Source organism: Pelophylax lessonae (genome assembly GCF_965119305.1).
Source record: "Pelophylax lessonae genome assembly, contig: HAP1_SCAFFOLD_340, whole genome shotgun sequence".
In the NCBI taxonomy this organism is placed as follows: domain Eukaryota; kingdom Metazoa; phylum Chordata; class Amphibia; order Anura; family Ranidae; genus Pelophylax; species Pelophylax lessonae.
The window spans coordinates 157,551-170,330 of NW_028120004.1; positions in this window are offsets into that span (position 1 = coordinate 157,551).

The window sequence follows — 12,780 nt, forward strand, 5'->3', positions numbered from 1 at the left end:
GGGCTCTGTGACAGGCACAGAGTGATCGGGGTTTTAGCTTAGCTGAAACTCCTGATCTCTCCCTGCCTGTCTGACAGAAGAGTCGCCTGCTTTGTTTACATAAGCAGGCGGGTCTTCTCTCGGTTTCTCCAAGGATCGCAGGAGGGCAGCGGCAATCGCATGGCTCCTCCCACAGCCCGCTGCCGACGCCTCGTGCACATAATCACGTAGTACTACGTGATTTTGTAAAACATGATATATTTTCTTAAAGCAGACACCCCCAAAGAATAAATGAGTGGTAGTTACAATTTTTTAAGGCCCAAGATATTACTGCAAAGGTCTAAGAAACGCAAAATTTCAGTAAAAAACACCCTAAAATAAATATTAGGGCAAACAAACACAATAATCTACCCATATTTTTCGTAGTGTATAAAAGATGAGGTTGCACCGAAAAAATAAATACCAAACATGTCAATCCTTAAATTTGTGTGCGCCCGTGAAATGGCGACAAACTTCAGTACCCTAAGGGCTCTTTCACACGGGCGGTCCGATCAGATCCGCTTGTCAGTTTTTTAGGCGGATCTGATCGGATCCTCCATGCAGCTCTATGGGGCAGCGGGTGTCACCTCCGCTGACACCCGCTGCCATCCGCATCCGATCCTGTGCTGAAATCTGGACGGATGGAAACCCTATTTTTCCATCCGTTCAGTAATCGGAGCGGAGCGGATCTGATGCGAGCGGACAAGCGGTCCGCTCTCCTCCGATCCCCCATAGAGGGCAGCGGGTGCTGAGACACCTCCCTCTCCGCTCTGCAAGCGGAGACGGAGCTGTCATCCGCCCGGCTCAGCGGGGATCGCGGATCGATCCCCGCTGAGCAACACGGATCCGCCTGCGGAGGCGGACCGTGTGAAAGAAGCCTAAATTTTCCATAGGCGACACTTTGTAACATGTGTATCTCAATTGATGTTTTCACGCATAGGCGTGATATATATATAGACGTACATATATGTGAAGGTGGGGGAGGCTTCAACATTTTTTGGGGTGAGGGATTTTATGTGCTTGGGTAACTTTATTTTTTTCTTAACTTTTTCCATCACAAAGAGGACAAAAAGTCCCCTATTTGATGATGTTTAGGTAACAGGTTCTCTTAAAAGACCCTGCATGTCTCCTCTGTGCTCCACTGAATGTTTTGCAATGCAGATCGCACTGCAAAACATTGCTTCCTTGCTATGCTATCTGGGGACATTTAGAGGCTGACCCAGAAGTGATGTCACAGGCAGGGGAGGACTGGGCCAGGGGGCAGGGGGGCTTCTGCTACAGACATGCCTAAAGGATTCCTGGTGAAGGGAAGTAAAAAGCCCCCGCCGCTGACCTACTAAGTGTGGGATGAAGACAAGGACAGAGCGCAGCCCCCCCCCCCCCCCAGCATGGAAGGTGTAAACTGTGTCTGAGCAGAGGCCGGTTCCATGTCCCACTGGAGACTCTCCTCTCCCTGCCAGCCCCAACCGAGCTTTCCCAGCTCTCCCCAACCAGCCTCTGTTGACCAGGCCGGGAATCCGGATTCAGCTGGTGAGTGAAGAGTACCTGACAGGGCCGGCACTACCACTAGGCAATTTAAGCAGCCGCCTAGGGCGCCTGGCCGTTTCTTGTCACTTCTTACCTCTCCCCTCTCCCGCCACCTCCTTTACTGTACAGCCGGCTCTGCTCAGGACCATCACTGTGTCACTGAGTGTAGGCACCGCGGCTGCAAAAATACACTGCCCGACTCATGTGTCCTAACTGACAGTAGTGAGTCACTCTCTCTCTCTCCTCCTGACCTGACACAGTGAAAGAGGCAGCCCGCGCCTCTATGATCAGAGACACTGACAGACAGGTCACAGATTATTATAAGCCCCTATGCTGAGTAGAGATGGATTCACTCGTGGAGGAATAGAGAGCATCACGCTGTGCATAAGATGTGTGATTGGCGATCGTCAGACTCAATGGAGGGCTGGGCTTAGTTACCCTGGAGACGGACCGTCTCATTATACACAATCCCTAGTCGAAGGAAGTGACGTCAGCGGAAGTGACGTCAGTAGGGTGGAACGCATGACGCGGCAACCAAGAAGTTGACCAGCGGTGTGCGTTCCACGGAGCCGGTGATCGGTTACACAGCAACGGTTCACGGTGTCCGATCGGTTCCTTCCTCCTCTCTTTCTCTCCTCCTCTGCCACCATCATGGATCGAATGCCTTATTGTGCCTCCCCCCTCCTCCTGAGCTATTAGAATCGCTAGGGGATGAGGACACTATGGGGATGGGATGGACCACCACCACTTATGGATGGGGATTTGGCCCGGACCATGCTTGGATGCCACACTATACTAAGGATCTTTAAAGGTAATTAAGGGGGCGATCATGGATCTGTTAGTATACCAGTAGCCCTCCATTGTCAGTCTGATGAGCACCTACAATGCCCATGTGGGTATTTAATAATTCTTTTTATCGCTTTTTATTGCTTTTTATTGGTTTTTATCCATATGTTTTTATCTATATAATTGTATTTTCGTGATTGCAGTTCTATTACTTTTTCTGAATGGATACTAACTGTTGTAGCTGTATTGAATCTTACCCGCATGACCGATTTGTGCTACTCTATGGATTTAACTGTGGAGCATCCTCCATGGGTGTTTTATACTAACCCCATTGGAGGATTATTAATAATGGTGTCACAAGAGGGAATGATGCAGTGTTTTAGCCACTCCCCAGAGGGAGGAGACTCTCATACCTGAGGGAGGGGATTAGATCATTACATTGCTATTTCAACCAAGGAGTAAGTTATGAAACAGTGGCTCTGAGGAAGAGGCTAACCCTCGAAACGCGTCAGTCGCCATCTCATCGGTTATGGACGATCACATGGACTAATCCAGACATTTGAGCAACTGAGCTCGATATGATATATTTTAATCTATGTCTGTGAGTAGCCATTTTTAAATGTTACATAAATAAAGCCTGTTATTGAGGATAATGCGCTAGGTCGGTGCGCCCTTTCTTTGTTTTCTTTGCCTTTAGTACCGGTGGACTACCCCAGTCCGTTATGGGCAGCAAGACCTTAGCCATCTGAGAAGCTAGGTGTGAGTCTCGTGAGGAGTGTGGTCGGGGGGCTTGGATTCCAAGCGCAGGAGAAGGGTGTTTTTCACCTTATTGTTTTTTTGAGCACTCTCTCTCTCTCCTCCTGACCTGACACACAGTGAAAGAAACAGCCCGCGCCTCTATGATCAGAGACACTGACAGACAGGTCACAGTCTGTGTTCTGTCTGTCTCTCCCAGACTCTGTGGTGCCTGCCTGGTCCCTCCCATGATCATCCATGCTGCAAGAGTTACACAGACAGCCTGAGCCAGTGTTCCGTGAAAAAACCCTACCCGTGAAAATCCCCTACCCTCGTCACCTCCTGTGCACGTACGTCATTCAACAGCTGAGCAGCTTCCCACTGCGCATGCTTACAGCTCTGGAGGGTATGGAATTTTCACGGGGTAGTGTTTTTTAACGTTACACCGCATCAGCTGTTGCCGCGCGTACATTAAATCATCTCCGCTCCAACCAGTCAGAATTCCCTGATCTCGGCTCCAAAATGTAAAAGCGGCGGCGGGTCTATGAAAATATAAATCACGGAGGCGAGATCATGTGGGACGCCGCACCTGCTGATGAATGACACGCGCCCGCAGGGAAATCTCAGGGTTGAAGCGGAGATGATTTAATGTAGTAGCTGGGCATGCGCAGTTGGAAGCGCGGCAACAACTGATATATGTAACGTTAAAAAAATACTACCCCATGAAAATTCCCTACCCTCCGCAGCTGTGAGCATGCGCAGTGGGAAGCTGCTCAGCTGTTGAATGACGTACGTGCACAGGAAGTGACGAGGGTAGGGAATTTTCATGGGGTAGGGTTTTTTAACATTACACCAGCATACATGCTGTCCTGAAGTGTCATGTCAGACATAGGAAATATAGGGGGAACCCAAAAAGCAGCAATTAAAGATGGCAGGGTGACAAAGAAGGGGAAGGCAAGAAGAGAAGAGAAGAGGGGGGGGGGGCGAGAAGCCACCAGAAGCACACAGAATAGAGAAGAGGGGGGGGAGACCCTCACTCAAAGCTCTTTCCAAGGCTACGTTGCCTTATAGAGAGCAGCAATACAACCTCACAAAGTACCCCTCAATCAAGGAGTAGCCCAAATAGAGACCCTGACTGTGAGCCCAGAGACCCATCAAGTCAGCCCTAGCGCCCTCTAACAACAGTACCTGACCTTCCCGTATACACAGTCACACCATGTGAGCAGCATTCTCTTTTGTGGTTTTATAGTGGATCCAAAAGAACCAGGTGTTATGAAATTGGATGTGTCTGTTCTGAAAAGTATGGATTAGTTCCTCCATGGTTGAGATTTTGTCAGGCACCAGAACCATTCCGCAAAAATGACTGGTTGTCCGCCAACAGACAGGGACAAGTAATCAGACTACGTTGACTATATGCATATCTAACAATTTAAAATATAGGCGCTTAGGTACTTGGAATGATAGAGTAAATAGTGAGCAGGAGTAAATTCCAGAGGAAGACTCGAGATCGCCACCATAATGCGATGGATCTCTCTAAGATGTTTGCAACACTGGGCACTGTCACTAAATATGTATCAATGTGCCAGTGTCCTGGTGGCACATACAGCAGACATCAGAGATTCTGTGGAAGTATTTGTGCCACAGTTATAATTTTAGTTATTTGTAGGGGGCATTCCCAAATTGATTAAACACAACCCCTCCTTCATTACGGAGCCTGGGCAATCCCTTAAGGCCAATGACACACTACAACAAAGCCCAAAACCCAGAATCCGGTGGAGTCTCTGCTAACATATTACCAAGATTGTACTTTAAAAGGAGCAGAGAAAGGAAAACTATAGGTTTGACCATTCCTAGGCCACCCTCCCGCCTGGACAGGTAAGTTACATTGTGTTTGATCAGGTTCAGCCTATTTTCCCATAACAGTTGGAAAAAGCAGCTTTATGCCCTTGCATAGAGAGATTCTGGCAAGATACAGACAAAGCTGACATATAAAAAGGATCAGGTACGTTTTGATCAAGTCTTTGGCATTGGCATCCTCCAACCTGCTTTCCTAATTTCGATGACCATAGTCACCAGGACAAATTTAATGCTCAAAACTTTAATTTCCTGCTGGGGCTCTGGGAAGGCATTCATAAGGTCGAAGCTTTCACCCTCCTCGCCCATCCAAAAATCATCACTCTTTTCATGGTTAACTTTAGAGCTAGAAGCCTCCATGTACTGCTCTATCACAGAGACCACCTCCTGCACCTCCTTCATCCCAGAGATAATAACACACACATCAGCGGCATAGGCCGCGACCTTTAAAGGCAGCACACCAGCAATGCCCAAAGGTATCCCGCACAATGATCCACAGTGTAACTTTATTATGAAGGGGTCAATTGCGAATGCATATAGCAGGGGGCTCAAGGACACCTCTGGTGCACACCAGAGCCAACCTCAAAAGGCTGTCCAACCAAACCATTAACACGTGGGAAGCCCTCAGCTCCTTTATATAATGTTTTCAGCCAATCTATAAACCTGCCCTGCAGGCCATATCTACCAAGTAGCAAATACAGGTACTCAGATTGACTCAATCAAAAGTCTTCGCCTGATCCAATGTCAGCAAATACTTTCTCCATCCAGCAGCCCTGCATTGCTCCAAGCCTCCCCGATGGCTAAAACTGCTGAAAAGGTACTTCTGCATTGGACCGAGCAGTGCTGATGATTGGACAACAAATCGCCTGCTACTCACACATTGAGGGGTCTTTACCTTTTGACAGAAGAATCACAGCAGATTGCCTCTGGAGGGAGGGAGTGAATCCTCTTCTAGACAGCTGTTATAAACCTCTGCTAAAAAGGGAGCCAGAATGGACTTAAAACACTTATAAAATTCAGCTGTCAGCCCATCTGGCCCAGTTGATTTTTTGGTAGCCAGCTTTTCTATAGCACGAACTACCTCATCTGCTGAAATTGACTTTGTCAAATCCATCAAAGGCAATATACCTAATCCTGGAGTAGAATCCAGAAAGCTTTGCATCCTGTCCCGATTAAGGTCCTTTTTTCCCAGAAGGTCTGTGTAATATGACCTGAAGATCTCCAGGATCCCTGATCTAGACTTCACCAGGGAACCCATACTATCCCTCAGCCCTATGACCATCTTAACTGCTATGCCTTGCTTACAGTTCTGGTAAGGATCAGGCGAGTAATATTTCCCATAATCTCTCTCCAGAACCAAGGAGGCATTTCGGTTGTATTGATGCTTCCTAAGAAAAAGCTTCAACTCAGAGATCTCCCCTGGATCTCCGCCATACGAGACAAGACAATATACATACCAAGCTGCTTCTTCTTACACTATAAAAGTGACACTGTGACAGGGCAATGAAGGGGTTAACTGGGGGTGATCAGAGGAGGATCAGGGGGTTAAATCTTTATGGGGGGGTGGCGGGGACCCTAAGCCTCCTTGGGACAGAAACTAATTCGCTAGCGCTAACTCAAGTCACAATCGCACTAATACAAAATACAGAAAAACAGTATATTACGTTTGTATTAGTGTGCAATGTGACAGGGGGGAAGGGGTTAACTGGGGGTAATCAGGGGGGGTCAGGAGGTATCAGGGAGTTAAATCTTTATTGGGAGGGGGTGGCGGGTATCCTAAGGATAAAAGGAACGACCGCAAGTGCTAAACCTGGTCACAAGTCACACTTATACGGGTATATAGGAAAATGCTATATACTGTATACAGTGTGTGTTATGACAGGGGGTGTAGGGGTGATCAGGGGGTTAAATCTTTATTAGGGGGGTGGCGGGGACTCTAAACCTACTTGGGACAGAAACGAAGTCGCTAGAGCTAACTCAAGCCACAATCGCACTAATACAAAATACAGAAAAGCAGTATATTACGTTTGTATTAGTGTGCAATGTGACAGGGGGAAAGGGGTTAACTGGGGGTGATCAGGGGGGATCAGGGGGTTAAATCTTTATGGGGGGTGGCGGGTATTTTAAGTGTAAAAGGGAGGGCCGCAAGCGCTACACCTGGTCACAAATCACAATTATACAGGTATATAGGAAAATGCTATATACAGTATACAGTGTGTGTTGTGACAGGGGGTGTAGGGGTTAACTGGGGGGGGGCGATCGGGGGTTAAATGTGCCTATCTAAGTGTGTGTATGTGTGCTTGGTGCAGTACTCACAGTTAGATGTGCTCTCTCCTCTCAATGTATCCATAAAGGATCATGGGAGGGGACAGCGGGTCTTTTCTGAGCCTGTGTTTACATTACACAGGCTCAGCATGGAATCTGATTGGGCAGGACCGGTCAACAGGTCCAGGCCAAAAATCATTGGCCTGGACCTGATGACTGATCGGTTCTGAACCCAATCAGGTCATCACGTCACTTTGCCTGCACGGGGCTGACTGCCGCAGTAAATGTACTTGCGGCGGTCGGCAAGTGGTTAAGAGGCAATGAAGCCAAATCCTTTAATACTAAATCCCTAAAAACTGTGACAGCTGGTGCTATCTTCCCTGGGGGATTAAATAATGAAGGGTTAGACAATCCGGAATGGACAATCTCTGTGGAATGATTGTTGGAAGTAATTGGGCGAGGGTTGGTCAAGATGTATCTTTGAACATTAATTTTCCTTATAAATTTTTGAATATCTATGAAGGTGTTAAATTTGTTCATGGACCTAGGGGGAACAAACTGACAATTGGACCTTACTTAGATTGAATATACCTGATTGAGTTAGGTTCGTTGTCTTTTTCCTTTTGCGCCTCCCCCCTCTGGTGCCTCTCTTCCCGTTTTGATTTTCTCTGGGAAAATCCCAACGATGACTCGGCCCAGGTTGGGATTGGTTGTAATTATAAGGAGACATATTTCTAGAATCGACCTCATCATCAAAGTAAGGAGAATGATTTCCCCTATAAGATTGTTGTTTTAATGGGGACTTTTTATAATGATTGCCACACATATTAGTTAAGGCATAAGGAAAGGGAATTTTTAAGGCTTTTATTCTTCATACTCGCCTTGGCAAGCGCTTGTAAAGAGTCCCTGGTTGAAAGAGATAAGCAAGATTTCAAACACCCCAGATGGGACTCAAACCCACAATCCCTGGCTTAGGAAGCCAGTGCCTTATCCATTAGGCCACTGGGGCTTATTTTTAATAATGATTGCCACACATATTAGGTAAGGCATGAGGAAAGGGAATTTCTAAGGCTTTTATTTTTTTTTATTTTTCTTTTCTTTTTGTTTTTTTGTTTTTTCCTTTTTAAATCTCTTTTTATAAAAAAAAAATTGTTTATAGCCAACAAGTCATACAAACATAACAAAGAAGAATAATCATAATATCAAAATCTATGCTCTATAGTAATATAAAGAATAGAAAAAAAAAAAAGACAAGGGGGAAAGAATATCGTTTCTCAACATCTTAACATATTAACATGGGCTGGTCCGATTGATTAATTTTTATTTTTTACTATTGCTATTGGAGATGGGTGTTCCCATATATATCCTAAAATGTTGGTCCATCAACACTGCATACGTCCATATAATACCTTAATATAGGCAGAGAATAAGTTGGGAAATCAATTTAAACAAGAAGGTGGTTGCATTATTCAGGCCTACGAATCACTTATCTTTAGTTTTCCCAAAGTTCGTTCTATTTCTGCTTTTAAGTACCAGTCCGTGTATCTGAAAGGTTTCATAAAGTATTGAATGTCCACGTCTGCAAGTTCTTGCTCTATAAAGGATTGCCATTTGTCAAAGAACGTTTTTGTGGAGATATAATGTTGTAAAACTGTATCCGTTCGTTCCTTATGCAAAAATGACCAAAGCTCCCTTTTAAGAGCAGATAGAGTAGGGGGACTAGGCTGGATCCATGATTTTAGGATGGTCCTCTTAGCTGCCAAAAAACATAGATGTATCCACGGCGGGACAGTGGATGATAAGTTTGCCTGAGAGGTATTATTTGGTAAGTTTATTCCGAATAGCATAAGATGCGGAGATTTCCGTAGGTCGGTATTCATTACCACATTGGCATAGTGCACTACTCTATCCCAGAATGGAATCACTCTAGGACAGTGCCAAAATCTATGAGCCAGTGTGGGCCTGATTGACTTACAGAGAGGACATATAGCTTTAGTTCTCTTATCTTTGGTGAAGAGGGCTGGAATATAGGCTTTATGAATACATTTAGATTGAGTCTCTCTCCATATTTCGTTTACCGTAACTGTCCTGATAAGCCTATAGCCCTGAAGTATCAGATGTGAAAACTCTAATCCAGGAAAATCGATATGCCACTTTTCAAACATCCTATCTGTAGAGGGGGGGAGCAGTTCGTCTTGCAATAATTTAAATATTGTGGATATTGAGTAGGACCTCTGTTGTATCAGAGTGTCAATCATTGTATGTTGAAAGCCCTCTAACAGGCTTGGCGCACATGAAGATATATACGAAGTTGCTTGGTGGTAGGCCAGGAAGTGAGATTTAGGAAGATCATATTCTGCAGCAAGATCCTGAAAAGATTTAAATTTAAGTCTGGAGGTCCCGCTTTCCATTTGTATCAAAGAGTATGCTTTCACCAAGCCCTTAGATTTCCAATATTCAAAGGCTAGATGGTCCCTTGCCTGGGGAAACATTGGATTTCCCATCAATGATAGATACTTTGAAATGCCTAGTGGAACATGTAATTTCTTGCGGGTTTCCCTCCAGGCTATAAAAGTATCTCTTAGCAAAACATGTTGTTGTATAGTTTTTGGTAAAGATGAGAATTTGCTATGCAGAATGCCCGCCAAACTCAGAGGATGAGCTATTTGCTCCTCCAAAGTGTTGTTGGTGTAACAATTTCCCTCCCCAAGCCAGTCCAGCCCATACCTCAACAAACATGCAAGATTATACAGTCTAACATTCGGAAGACCAGCCCCCCCATGTTCTTCGGGAGATGCAACTTTTCCAGCGAGATTCGCGAGTGTTTGCCTTGCCAAATAAATTTTGAGAAAGCTCTGTTCAACATTTGAACATCCTTATGCTTCAATAGAAGTGGTATGGTTTTTATTCTTCATACTCGCCTTGGCAAGCGCTTGTATAGAGTCCCTGGTTGAAAGAGACAAGCAAGATTTCAAACACCCCAGATGGGACTCGAACCCACAATCCCTGGCTTAGGAAGCCAGTGCCTTATCCATTAGGCCACTGGGGCTTGTTTTTTATAATGATTGCCACACATATTAGTTAAGGCATGAGGAAAGGGAATTTCTAAGGCTTTTATTCTTCATACTCGCCTTGGCAAGCGCTTGTAAAGAGTCCCTGGTTGAAAGAGACAAGATTTCAAACACCCCAGATGGGACTATGTAGACCCCTTATGTATTTATACATGGTGATCATATCCTTCCTTAATCTCCTCTTATCAAGAGAGAATAAATTCAGTTCCTCAAATTTATCCTCATAACTAAGCTCCTCCATGCCTCATATCAGTTTGGTTGCCCTTCTCTGCACTTTCTCCAGCTCCCCGATGTCTGGAGAACTGGTGCCCAAAACTGAACTGCATATTGCAGATGAGGTCCTACTAATGATTTGTACAGGGGCAAAATTATATCTCTCTCTTGAGTCCATGCCTTGGTTAATACAAGAAAGGACTTTGCTTGCTTTGGAAACCGCAGCTTGACATTGCATGCTATTAATAAGCCTATGATTATTATTATTATATAGGATTTATATTGTGCCAACAGTTTGTGCAGCGCTTGATCTACCAGAACACCCAGATCCTTCTCCACCATTCACTTACCCCAGTTGCACTCCCCCTAGTATGTATGATGCATACATATTCTTAGCCCCCAAGTGCATAACTTTACAATTATCAACATTAAACCTCATTTGCCACAAAGTTGCCCAATGAAACAGTGCATTGAGGTCGACTTGTAAGTTGGAGACATCCTGTAAGGAATTTATTCCACTGCAAAGCTTGGTGTCATCTGCAAAGACTGAAATGGTACTTTTAATCCCAGACCCTATATCATTTATAAAGATATTAAAAAGTAAGGGTCCCAACACTGAACCTTGGGGTACACCACTGATAACCTTAGACCATTCAGAATAAAAATTGTTAACCACTACTCTCTGAATACACTTTTAGTTGTATTTCGTTTTCTATCCATTTACAAACTGATCTTTCCAAGCCTATAGACTTTACCTTACACATTAGCCGTGTGTAGGGAACTGTGTCAAACGCTTTTGCAAAATCCAAGTATACTACATCCACAGCCATCCCTCTGTCCAAGGTTTTACTTACCTCCTTATAAATAGAAATCCGATTTGTCTGACAACTTCTGTCTTTCATGAATCCATGCTGTCTGTTATGTAAAATACTTTTCCAGCAAGAACTCATCTATGTCGGCTTTTATTAAACTCTCCAGTATCTTCCCGACTTTAGAAGTTAAACGAACTGGTCTATAGTTACTTGATAAAGACTGTGATCCCTTTTTAAATATAGGCACCACATTGGCCTTACGCCAATCCAGTGGTACTATTCTAGTCAAATGAAAAGTCCCATTAAAAAGTCCCTAAAAATGAAAGAATGGCTTTGAAATGACAGAGCTCAATTCTTTTAGGATCTGTGGGTGTATGCCATCCAGGTTCAGGTGCTTTATTCTGTCTAAATATTTTTAGACCATATCACTTTTGAGCCATTATGGATCATTTAGGGCTGTGTCAATACCATCCCCATTATGGTTATGAGCTCCCCCATGCTCCTTTGTATACACAGAGCTGAAGAAAGTATTTAATAAATGTGCCTTCTCTTTGTCCCCAGTCACCCACTCCAGATTATTTTGTAAAGGGCCTACATGCTCAAACTTGATTTTTTTTACTGTTAATATATTTCAAAAATTTTTGGGGGTTTGTCCTACTATCTTTTGCAATCTGTCGTTCGTTTAGAATTTTTGCATCCTTGATTTCCTTTTTACATATTCTATTATATTCTTTGTAACATTTAAATGATGATAGTGTTCCTTCATTTTTGTATTTGTTTAAAAGCTCTTTTTTGAGTTTTTTATATAAGTGCAGACTAAAGGTACTTATACATCGCCGGTATGCATTCTGGTACTGATAGGATATCACAGAGGGATGCTTCTAACTGCACACCTATTGGTAATTAGTCATCATTAGTGTTAGGCGAATGGTTTGGGCCGAGCGATAGTTCAGCCTGTTCGGCAAACACCTTAATTTTCGGGGTGCTTGGCAGATTGTTTGCTCGCTGAGCGACCCACAATGCACTGCGTGCTGCACAGTGCATTCTAGGGCCTTAATTGGATGAAGTGTTGCACCGCTTTACTGATAAGGGCACAGAGCAATGTCAGAGCCCTGATTGGACAAAGTGATGATGACTTTATCCAATCACGACTCAGTGATTATAGTCCCACCCCACACTATAAAAGGATCCTTTCCAAGGGAAGCTTTTGCAGTGCATTGTTGGAGTGGAAGATAGATAGAGCAGGGCTCAGTTTGCTACTAGCGAGTTAATGTGTACACTGATTGTGACTCTGAGTGTAGAGTGTTAGTGTAGTGCTATTATAGTGTCAGTATAGTGTGTTGTCAGTATAGTGTTAGTGTAGTGCAGTGTTTTAGTGCTATATACAGTGCTTTATACACCTTTATTTTTTTGGTAGCTGCATGGTTTTTTTTTTTTGTCCCCTGCCTTATGTTGTACTCGCTTATGTTGCCAGCGGTTTAGACATTAATAGCTGTTTG